We start from the raw sequence: 12,487 nt of genomic DNA, 5'->3' as shown, positions 1-12,487 counted from the left end.
GCGTCTGCCTTCGGCTCAGGTCATGGTCCCAGGGTCCTGGGATCGAGCCCCGCATCGGGCTCCCTGCTCCACGGGAAGCCTGCTTCTCCCTCTCCCACTCCCCCTGCCTGTGTTCCCTCTCTCGATGTGTCTCTCTCTGTCAAATAAATAAATAAAATCTTTAAAAAAAAAGAAAAAGAACAAAATCTGAGTGCTTTTGCCTCAAGAAAAAAGGGAAAGGAGACAAAAGAAAATTTACAAATGATACACCCCAAGGCCTGGCCCAAATCCCTCCTCATTGGCCACTGTGGGCAGGTGATGGAGGCCTACAGAAGCAGCTCACCAACCCCCTGAAGAAGATCCCCCTGTGCGGGCACAGATCCTGGCTCCAGCAGGTGAGAGCCCTCCCCTGGGGAGGGCAGAGCAGAACCTCCCACAGCGCAGTGGGAGGGCTCCAGCTACTCAAAGCAGCCAGCTCGGAGGAGAGGAACCACGGAGGGCCCCAGGGCAGCATAGGCACTAGAGGGGCGGACACATTTCCTGGCCTCTCTGAAAGGTAGCTTAGAGCAGCATAAACAGAGTCTGTTTTTCCTTATTGCTCTGTCACCGTAATCCAGAAACAAACACACCCTCAGATGCCCTCTCCGTATCTTCTGGAAGCCCCTATCAGTCACTTTATCTCCTCTTTGAGATTTCCTGTTTCTTTTGCTGGAGAATGAGAGAGGAGAGAGAGAGAGAGAGAGTGTGTGTGTGTGTGTGTGAGAGAGAGAGAGAGAGAGTGCATTTTCCCTTGAGAGATCATGACTATTCGGCTGCATTTTTCAAAGTATAAGATGTCTGAGCTACTGGGGTGCACAAGATGATATGGTGTGGCATATGCACATGATGCTTTTTTAATGTTAGTATTTTGTGTCTATTTAAAAACGGGGGATGCCTGGGTGGCTCAGTCGGTTAAGCGGCTGCCTTCGGCTCAGGTCATGATCCCAAGGTCCTGGGATCGAGTCCCACATCGGGCTCCTTGCTCGGCGGGGAGCCTGCTTCTCCCTCTGCCTGCCTCTCCCCCTGCTTGTGTTCTGTCTCTCTGACAAATAAATAAATAAAATCTTAAAAAAAATAAAAAATAAATAAATAAATAAATAAAATAAAATAAAAACGGGCCATCTACCGCTGTGAGAATAGCTAGTATTTACTGAGTGCTGCCTATGTCCTAGGCACTCACTACACTAACTTGTTTAATCTTCACAACAACTCTATGCAGATGGTCTTCTCATTAGCCTCATTTTATAAATGGAAAACAGAGGAACAGAGAGGTTAAGTAACTTGCTCAAGGTCACACAGTTAATAAACAGTAGAGCCAGGAGTCCAACCCAGGCAGTCTGGCTCCGGAGCTAAGCTCTTAACCACTACACGAAACCTGAGATTTCACAGATACCAAGGTAGTATAGCTAGGACCCTACGGCAGCTAAATTAAAATATTGGAAGTCAGTTTAGAGGAAATATTATATAAACATTGGGAAAGGTGGTGTGGAGACGTGTTAAAATTTTTCTAAATGATGAACAGCATTTGGGAAACCCTGAAACACTGCACAACTTGGTATTGAACTTGACCCCATGGATTCCTGGGGGGTGCACCGTGGCCTTTAGCGGAGCCCGTGAACCCCTGAAATCATGCACAATTTTGTATGAATATGCACATTTTTATGAGGAGAGACTATGTTGCTTCCTTCCTATCTCAAAGGGGTTTCTGACCAGAGCTGCTGCTAATCTAAATTATGCTTCGGGAGATTTAGAAAAGGCGCTCCTTGGGGAGATAATGAATTAGAAAAAGGTGCCACTTTCTCTAGGAAGGCATGAGATTTCTGGGCAGAAATTGCATGGTCGTTACCATGGATCACCTGTTGACTAAAATCGGGTTAAGAAGTAGTTCTGAATGTGAAGTTAGCCGGGGCTTTTCGTAAGGGAACATGAAGGCACTTGGACAGCCGGGGACATTGTCAGAGACTGGAGTGATGTCTGCAAGGGGCCCAGGGCTAAAGGGTGTGGCATTTGGGGTTGGGTCTCAATGTGTCACCTTAGGGGAGTCCCCTTTCCAAACTGAGCCGTTGTCCAGATGAGGGTCTCTAAAGCGAGGACAGCATCTGCTATCTCTCCCACCCACTCAGAGGAGTGTTGTTAGCATCTCATGAGATCAAATCATTGAAGGAGACAGGACGTTCTAAAGCTCTGAAGGGATTGCACCAGTCAATCTGATTTGGAAAGCCGGGTCCATTCCAGAAACTCTAATCAATGGAATTTAGTGCCGAGAATTAAATACAAAGGTGGTGGAGAGCTGAATAGGCAAACAGAGGAGGTGATGCGGCTCACAGGAGGCCGTAACAGGGCAGGAAGGACCCCGGTGGGGCTGCCAGAGCCTGGGGGATGGGGTCAGCAGCTACCCAGCCCAGAGCTGGAGCCAGAGCCCTGCTAGTCACCTAAAGCAGGAGTGAGGGAGGGAGGGGAGAGGCCCTGGCTTCTCTCCCCTTATCCCTCAGTCTCCATCAATACCACTCATTGACTCACCAGAAGCCAGGTGGCAAAGGAGTCTGGGAAATGTAGTTTTCAGAGGAAGGACAAGAAATGGAGCAGGGCAGTGGCTAGCATGCCCCTGCTTAAACTTCTTCACCCAGGACTATGTTTTTAGTTGCCTAACTACACATGGAACTGAATTTCTAATGGTTGAAGTTGATGATACCAAGCAGCTGATTAGACTAAGTCTTGCAGAAACAAGTTGTTCTTTCAACAAACACTGGCTGAAAGCTCACTATGTACAAGACACAGCCCAAAGCTCTGAGAGCTACACATGCCTTTTCCCATACCCTCACAGGATTGTAGTAGGCTGCCTTCTAAAATGACCCCCAACGATCCCCACCTCTTGGTATTTGTGCCCTTGTGTAATCCCTTCCCTTTCAGTTTGGGCTGGACTAATAACTTGCTTATAACAGATAGAATATGCAAAAGTGATGGGCTATTGCTTGAGATTAGGTCATAAAAGACTGATTTCCGTCTTTCACACAGTCTCTTATTCTCACTTGCTCTGATGAAGCAAGCAGCCATGCTGTGCGCTGCTCTGTGGAGAAACCATGTGGCAAGGAATTGAGGGCATCTCCACCTAACAGCCTATGAGGAACTGAATCCTGGAAACACCAAGCCAATGAGTTTGGAGGTGGATCCTTCCCCAGGCAAGCCTCCAGATGACAGTAACCCCAGCCAACACCTTGATTTGCAGTCTATGAGAGACCTTCAGTGAAAGAGCCCAGTTTGGTCATACCAAGATTCCCGACCCACTGAGATATTTGATACTTATTTTTTAAAGATGCTAAGTTTGGGGTGATTTGTTATGCAGCAATTAATAACAAATACACAGGACGCTTCACTTTATAGTTTATGTAGCATTTTAATAGGTATTCTCATTTGTACCTCCCATCAACCTTGCACAACTCACATTTCTCAGACAAAGGGATGAGCCTCAGAGAAGGAAGTGATGTTTCAGGGAGGTTGGGTCGCAGGGGCCAGGAAGTATTTAGCCAGAAGACAAATCCAGGTGTTTCTGACCCACCAAAAGCAAATACTCTTTCCATTAAACAATATTGCCTTGAAGTGCTCCTGGGGACAATGGTTGACCAGACAGCTCGGGCATAGGGAAGACAAAGTGGAGACATCAAAAAAGTTTTTTGGAAAATGCTGAGATTTCAGAAATACACTGAGTACCGGAAAAATTCAATGGGGGAAAGAATGGCCTTTTCAGCAAATGGTATAGGAACCACAGGATATCCATAGGCAAAAGGATGAAGCTGTACCCTTTCCTTAGATCATACTACACAAAAGTTAACTCAACATGGATCATAGACCTAAATATTAGCACTAAATCTATAAAACTCTTAGAAGAACTCATGAGGGTTCATCTCCATGACCTTGGATCACACAACGGTTTCTTGGAGAGGATATGAAAATCAAAGCAGCAAAAACAAAAAAGTAGATAAATCAAACACACCAAAATTAAAAGCTTTTGTGCTGCAAATAATACCATCAAGAAAGTAAAAGGACAAATCAAAAGAATGGGAGCGTATTTGCAAATCACACATCTGGTAAGGGACTGGCATCCAGAATATACAAATAACTCTTGCAAGTCCAGTCTAAACTTACTTAGTGGCGACGGTTGCACAGCCCTGTGAATATATGAAAAACACTGATTTTTATGCTTTAAAGGGGTGAATTTTACAGTAGAAGAATAATATCTCAACAAAGCTCTTTTTTAATAATTGATTTTTTAAAGATTTTATTTATTTATTTATTTATTAGAGAGAGCACATGCAAGAGAGTGAGAGCAAAAGAGAGAGAAAAAGAGAGAACGTGAGCAGGAACAGAGGTAGAGGGAGAAGCAGATTCCCTGCTGAGCAGAAAGCCCCATGCAGGGCTCGATCCCAGGACCCCAGGATCATGACCTGAGCCGAAGGCAGATGCTTAACTGACTGAGCCACCCAGGGCCCCCCCCAACAGAGCCATTTTTTTTTAAATGCATTGAGAAAACCATACATTGAAAAGTGGTTATGCTGATAAATTGTATGTTATATGTATTTTCCCAAAAGAAAAAAAAATGCATTGAGAAATATAAGGAGAAATTTAACCCCTTCTATGAAGTGGAGCTCAAGTCCTTCCGCCTTGAGTTTGGGCTGGGCTTAGTGACTACTTTCCAAAGACCAGAGCATGAAAAAGGAAAAGTATTAACTATCCAGTGGAGAAACCTGACAGATACCACCTTCACCAAGTGGTAAATGTTAATATCACAGATGAAAAATAATGTTGATGTCATATGCCTCCAATATCATGTGATGAGAAGGGTGTCTCACGTCTTGGGTCTAACCCAAGACCCAGAACCCCAAACTAATCATGGGAAAAATATCAGATCATTTCAAAGTGAGGGACATTCTACAAACTCCCTGACCAGTGCTCCTCAAAACTGTCAAGGTCATACAAGGAAAGGAAACAAGGAAAGTCTGAGAGTCGCCCTGAGACAGCAGGAGACCATACAGTCACCCTAACTGTGTCCTATACTCCACATGTGTGGCAAATGGAGACATTCTGATAAAATCTGGAGTTCAGTTAGTTGTGATGTACCAAAACTGGCTTCTGAGTTGTGACAAATAGCCCACGGTTGGGTCCAATGCTAACATAAGAGGAAGCTGGACGAAGGGTCAACTGGAACTGTCTATATTTTCTTGCAACTTTTCTATGACTCTAAAAGTATTCCCAAATAAAAAGGTTTTAAAATGGGGAAAAACCATAGCTTTACGAAACTTCTCCACATTTAATCGTTCTATTTTTAATAACATGGAGGGGTAAGCAGTCCTATTTTTGGACCTCTGGAGTTGTGAGTGAGTTAATTTTGTCCTCAGTTGACCATACGTTGCCATTATTGGTCTGGGCAAGACTCACCTGATTGTGTTTATTTGGTTATCTGACTATTCCCATTAACCCCCATTTCCCTCTTCACATGCCCTTCTACTGTATATCTTCATTTTTGTGTGTGTTTATATATTTAATTAACACAGATAGCATCACGTTACATATTTCTGCCACCCTTAACCCCATGTGTCAGAACTCCAGCCCCACCACTGTGTGAATACCTAGTCTGTTGCTTCCAACTGTGTCAGCTGTCCATGGTGGGCATTCTCAGTTTTCCCAGGGATGAGCCCCAGATTGTTTCCAAGTCTCCACCACCAGAACATATAAAACAATGAATGTCTTTTTTATATCCCTTTGCAATTCCCTGTGTGGGAATGTCATGGGGTACGGACACAGGGTCACTATGACTGGGCCTTGCATTGTACATATACTTAAACTGACCAAATGCTGCCATATTGCTTTCAGAATGATCTCACGGCATGGCAAGATGCTCTGTTTACCCACCCACCCATCCCCCAGTCCCCATCACCATAATGTTTTCAATGCTTAGTGCCTCCATAGATCAAAATCTGGCCTTGAGTTGAGGAGTGATGGGGATGATGATGGGAAACTGTATCCTAATATTTGCTTAGGTGCATGAAGCCCTTGGTGTGGACCACATACTATTCTAAACTTTATGTTGGGGGGGTGGATTTAATTTTTGCAATAGTCTCTATAGGCAAGTACTATTTCTAGCTCCATTTTACAGATGAGGAGTGGAGGCTCAGAGGACTTGCCCAGGCTCATCCAACTATAACCACAGTGGTGTATGGCTTGAGACAGCCTACTGGTCAACACTTCTGCTTTTGCATCTCAGCCCTGAGAGCATTTGTGTGTCCAGTGTCCAAGCCCAGCCACATGGGCTTGGGATCCCTAAACAGCATCTATGTTCATTCTGAGGCTTAATCAAAACACACACCACACTCAGAATATTATTGGGAACAGCACTACCTGAATCCAACTTAGGCATCTTTTCGGGCCCAAAGGGGACACATGCTAGGTTCTGGAGTGATGGGAAAGTTGTGCTAGGTCCCCAAGATGAGTGCGTGCCACCTTTCACTCAATTCATGATGCTAAGAAGCCAAACCACAGGAAGATTGCTGTCCAAATTCCAGGGGCGGGAACACTGCCCACGAGGGCACCGTGGCCCCACGCGCGGATCAACAGTGCTTCATTAGGCTGTGAAATCAACATACAGCAGGCAAATCCAGCCAATTAGGCTTATCAGCTGACAGAGCGGGGCAGGAAGTCGTCTTTTCCTCCTGGTTGTTTTCCTGCCCCATGGAAGAAGTCAGTTCCCATTTTTTATCTCTGGGTTCCCACCAAGCCCTCTCCGTGGGGAGGGAGTTCTGACAGAAAGCAGCGTTAAGCTATCTCACTCCCCTTGAGCCCAGGGTCAGGCCAGACCGCCCTTAAGGCCAGGCATGCAATCAGATGCAAAAAAAAAAAAAAAATCAAATGCAAAATCCAAGAAGAGCTTCTTGGCAATGAGGAAAGACTAGTCAGGCCCGCCATACCCTCTTTCGCCTCTATCCGCCTCATCCTCCCTACAGACTTGAGAAATTTCCCACCAGGCTCCTTGAGTGTCTCTCCTCTGGGGGGCAGAAAGTGGTGGTGAGGCGGGGGCGGGCGGAGAACTAGCCCCAACTGGGGCAGTTTGAGATCTCAGTTTCACAGCCCCCAACGGCAGCATTGAACTGAGACTAATTGTACACTGCAAAATAGTGTACTTATCAACGGCATCTGCCTTTCCCCCTACTTTCTCCTTCCAATGAGATAAATTACTGGGATAGATAAGGATCCAGCTTTCAGGGTGATCAAATGAACGCCAGGAGTCCTCAAGATAGGAACGGTTTGTGAAACCCCAGCTCCTGCCCACTTGAGTGAGCCAACTAAGAGGGTGTTGTCTGCCAAGAACGTAATGGCCACATGGATTGTTGGCCTTTCCACCACCACCCTGCCCCACCCCCCACCCCCGGTACATTACACGAGGGTAAGGGAATTTGCTTTTAAAGTATCTTTTGCAGTCCCTTCTAATAAATCACTCAGCAATTCCTGGTGCTTATTGTGGCCAGCGGTGTTGATCCATGCTGAAAGGACGGGCTGGTTCCAGAGCTGGATTTTCCACGAGTCACGGCCTGAGCGTGGTGGGTGAACCACAAATGCAGCAAAACAAGATGGTGGCCTCCAAGCCCAGGAGCGTGTGATGCGGCCTCGGGGCCGGCAGAGGCTCTCTCTGACCTTCGCCGGGATTTCATGGTAGACTTCCGGAGTGGCTGCATGGATTCCCCGGCTCATGATTCAGACCCGTCTTCCAGGGCTGAACATTCCAGTTAGCAAATCATATTGAATGGTGTGTAACCTCAAGGCCCCAAATGCAAGATTTGTAAGAGGCAGAAATCAGAGTTCTAAGAAAACGTGCCCCACCCCATGCGAGAACGAAACAGGGTTTTTTTGGTCTCTGTATGGGACCACCAGCCTGGTGTTTAGGGTAGACCCATATAAAAGGTCTCAAGCCTTGGAGTATCTAATACTTCTGTTTGGGGCACTGCCCTCAGTGAAGTGCTAGCTCCCGTCAGGCAGGGCGATTACAGTGCCGTTTGTCCTAAATGTCCTTCTTCTTTATTTCAGTCATCTACTCACTCTTAATTCAACCTTGTCCCCATGTGTAAATATTCCCCCTTTCCCCTTGACACGTGTCCCTGTACAGATTAGTAGGCAGTTATCAAACCGTGCCCCCGTCCACACCCCACCCCACCCCAATCACCACTTAGCCAAACTACATACATATATATTTAGCTCTTTTAATCTTTTTTCTCATAAGGTTCTAATTTTACATTTTCCAGGGTATTTTGGATTTGGCAGAATAGCCTTCGTCTGTGAAGAGTAGAACTTAATTATCAAAAGCTGAACCGGAGTGAGCAATCCATCACTGGGTGACACATCCTTGCCTGTGTTCATTTGAAAAACATTTTTTTTTTGTGGCTCTTGGAAGAGGAAGGGGGGGAAAGCTGTCAGAACAGGAAGAGAGGAAGGAAGAAGAAAAAGAAAGAAAGAAAGAGAGAGAGAGAAAGAAAGAAAGAAAGAAAGAAAGAAAAGAAAGAAAGAAAGAAAGAAAGAAAGAAAGAAAAAGAAAGAGAAAGAAAGAAAGAAAGAAAGAAAGAAAGAAAGAAAGAAAGAAAGAAAGAAAAAAGTTCATCCTGATGCACCATCCCACAACACAACCACATTATATATCAGAATATCACAATTTGCGGGATTAAGAATCGGGACTGTTCGTTTGGCTCCTGTCTTGCCTTTCTTGTTTTTATTTTGTTTGAAACTGGATCTAAAATGTCTCCTAGCATGTGAAAGTTAGTCATGTAAAATGCCTCCCACAGTAAACATCTTTTTGACAAGTTTGCATTATAATTAAGGCCTGTCTGCCTAGTTATCCCACTGTCAAGTTCCACTGTTTTCCTTAAGAGGCAGGGTTTTTTAACAGCCAGATAAGTGCTCTCCGTGGCCCAGCCCAGTGGCACAGTGACACCCAGTGGCCATGTATGGTCATGGACCCACAGTGGGGCCACACTGGGCCGGATGGAGGAAGGCCAGCCCCAGGGGGTTCCCGGCGGGGGGCCAATCTGGCATTATCTTACCGTCTGAATGCTGAACGAGATTTGCCAAAGGGAGCCAGTCTTGAAGCGGGGGGGGGGGGGGGGGGGGGGGGGGGGGGGGGAGCTTGCCCTGTGTTGGTTTAAATGAGATACAGCAAGCAAAAGTGCCTAGCAGAGGGCCCCGCACCCGCTGGCTCTTACCTACCGGGAGGCTGTTCTATATTCCACGTCCGAAACTTCTCTCGGCCTCGTTTACCCCTCACCCAGACCGGTGACAAATCGGGTCGGTCACCAGAGGTCTCCAGAAACCTTTAGACAACGGATTCAAATATTTCCTCTTGGAAGGGAAGGATGGTTTTGTCTGTTGATTGGGGTTGTAGCCACTCATTTAAATAATTGACCGTTTTTGTGGTACATGAAGCCTGTGGACTGTCACCCCATCATTGTTTAGTCCAGTGCCACTTTTATCCACGATATGAACTTACATTGCAACAGGGTGAGGTGGCCTGTCGTCCCCTGCAGGGAGCACTGTGAGCGTCCCTATCGGTCCCAGCCCCAGTGGCTGATATTTTCCGGAAACAGATACGTGTCATCTCCCTCCTCTAAGTTAATCCAGGTTCCTTCAAATCACACGCATTTAAATCACTTGGTCCAGAGTAGGTTTTTGTTGTTGCTCTTTTTGTTTTTTCTTTTTTAGTTTGTTATACTTCCTGAGCATAACCAAAGGCCTCTCCCTCTGGCCCGTGAAGGCCTGCTATTTCCTGAGAGTGGCTGTTTCCACTCTGAGCTGATTGGGTCCCAGGGCTGCACCCCGAATGCCAGGGGCAGAAACGGGGAGGGGGAGGCAGCTCGTGTCTAGGGGGTCCGATGCAACAAAACGCTAAGCCCCAGACACTGACATGAGTGTTGAGAATGAGCTACCTCTCAAATCCCAAAGCCTAAGGGCTCATGAAAATCACAGTGAGAATGAGCAAAACACCTCCTGTTTTATTGAGCATTTACTTTCCACCAGCTGCTATTCAAACATTTTACGTTTATTAACTCAATTTAATTTGACCGTTACAAGGTGGTGCTATTGTCATCGCTGGTGTAAAGATTAGGAAACTGAGGCACAGAAAGTTTCATTCTTCAGCTGAAGGGTACCCACTGACTGCGGAGCAATATTGAGCTCCCAAGTCCAGACGTTATCTGCCTGATGGCCACACCGCACTGCCTTTTACGCAGTCGGCCGATGAGATAAACATTTCAGTGTAAATTAAACCTGTAGATCTTTACCCTGTAACTGATTAGCCCATCACCACTTCTACCCATTCTATGGACTTTAACGCAACTAGATGGGGAAATACCCACTTTAAAGCTGGAGAGACTGGGAGCCAGGGGTGGATGCCGATTGCCCAGGTCACACGAGGTGGCAGGGGGGGCCTGGGACCCAGCACAGCTGATTCTCAGCGTGGTGTCCTTGACCCCGCGTGGCGGCCACCCTGGTGCTTGCCAGGATGGCACCCGGATCGTGGTACCTTCACCTACACAGCTAATACTAAATCTCTGGGCTAGCATCGTGAGACCTTCAGGAAGGTTGCAAGGCTACTCTTCTTTCCATTTCTCTGGGTTTCATTGTCACCGCAAATGAGAAATAATTATAATGTTGCAGAAGAGCACTGTGTTTGTCACACAGGCCTCGGGGCAGGCTGGGCAGGAGTGTTGGGTTTCATGATGAAGCTGGGAGGAAGTTCCACTTGGGGTCAATCCAAGAGGGACCTGGAGATGGTGGCCCTGGTTGCACGGGCATCCTCACTGCCTTCCTCACCCCACTACTGGCCTCCACGAAGGGTCTGCTCCCCGGGACCATCTCTTCTAATCCCACGCAGCGCTTTTCCTGCTGGTGTCCCTTCTCCCAGCCTCTCTCCCACTCTGACTTTCTCTGGCCATGATGACATTCGTCTACGCTACATAGTGCTGCTCACTGAGACTTTCTGAAGCACATCTCACTTCATTCTATCTTCCAAAGCCTTCAATGACTCCCCACTGCTCACAGAACAAAGTCCAAGCTCCTAGACCCAACCTTAACTTCTCACTCCCTTCCAATTTCCCCCAAGCATCTTATGCCCAAGCCAAACCAAACACAAACTGTCCTGCCTTTGAGTCTTTCCTCCACCTGCAGGACTTCTGCACTGCCCAACCCCAGGAGGCCCCTTTTCATCAGAGGCAATGGGACTAGCACCCACTGGAGTTGGTCAGTGCACAGCCTGCCCAGCCGTACCTGCCCACCTCGTCATCTGGATCATATATACTACCACACCTGTTTCCCTCGATCTAAAACAGGATTGCTCAATAGCAGAAGTGTTGACATTTTAGGCCAGATCGTTCTGTGTTGTGGGGAACCGTCCTGCACATTATATGACGTTTAGCTGCATACCTGACCCTCTATCCTCCCAGCTGTGACAACTGAAAATGTTTCTGACACTGTTGAGGGTCCCATGGAAGGCAAAATCATCTCTGGTTGAGAGCCACTGCTCTAAAACCTACCCAAATTTGAAGCTTTACTCTCAAAGCCACCTACTCCACAATGCTGAGACAGTGTACCCCCTTGCCAGGGGTACCCCTAGAACTGTGTGCACGGCTCCACCCACTTTCTACTTCAAACTAGACACATGTCTCCTACCAGAATGTAATCTCCTCTGGGGCATGCTTTTCAACTGCACTTCCCTCCAGGAATTACATCCAATAGGGGGGAGGCAAACATTTATCATATAACCGAGGGAAACGGACAAAACAGTTTGCCATGCAGGCTTCCCGGTAGGAAAGCGAGTTTCAGACATGCCTCGTGACGGCTCCCAGACCCATCACAGAGAAGTACGGCCTGTTGCTTGGTTAGATGCGGCAGAAACCTAATATTTTACCTGAAACTCTGATCTATGTGTAACCACTCTGCTTCTTACTAAAACAGAGCTTGTTTTAGCAAATGGGTCCAGATTTAGTCCATTAGCTTGGAATAAGTGAAAAACTCTAGGGTTTGGTGAAATCACACAATAAAATATCATTAAGCACTACAGCTTGTCAAGGCCAAAGGCAGGTTTGAGTTGAAAGTCAGAGGACCGTCTGAAATGAAGCAAAACGCACAATGGATGGGATGGGGGGCAGCTGGCTTTCATTTGGGGGAGGTCGTCAGAGGACTCTCCCGTCTGTGATGTAAATGAAGAACAGAGGCCCCGACAATTTAACTGTCATCGGCAGAAATGCTTCGACGGGCATGGCCACAAGCTCTGGCCCTTTGCTCCATCCGCAGTTCTTGGGCTGCATTATGAGAAGGGGCCGTGGGGCAGGGAGATGAAAGAACCAGGTCGTGCCCCTGGAAGCCAGAAAGTTCTCACCCCAGTGTGCCAGGCTGGGGGCAGATGGGCGGCTGGGGGTCCCGGGGACAAGATGGGGGC

Source organism: Halichoerus grypus, chromosome 15, assembly GCF_964656455.1.
Source record: "Halichoerus grypus chromosome 15, mHalGry1.hap1.1, whole genome shotgun sequence".
Lineage (NCBI taxonomy): Eukaryota > Metazoa > Chordata > Mammalia > Carnivora > Phocidae > Halichoerus > Halichoerus grypus.
The sequence above is the reverse complement of the archived record's forward strand: the minus strand, read 5'-3'. Positions refer to the sequence as shown.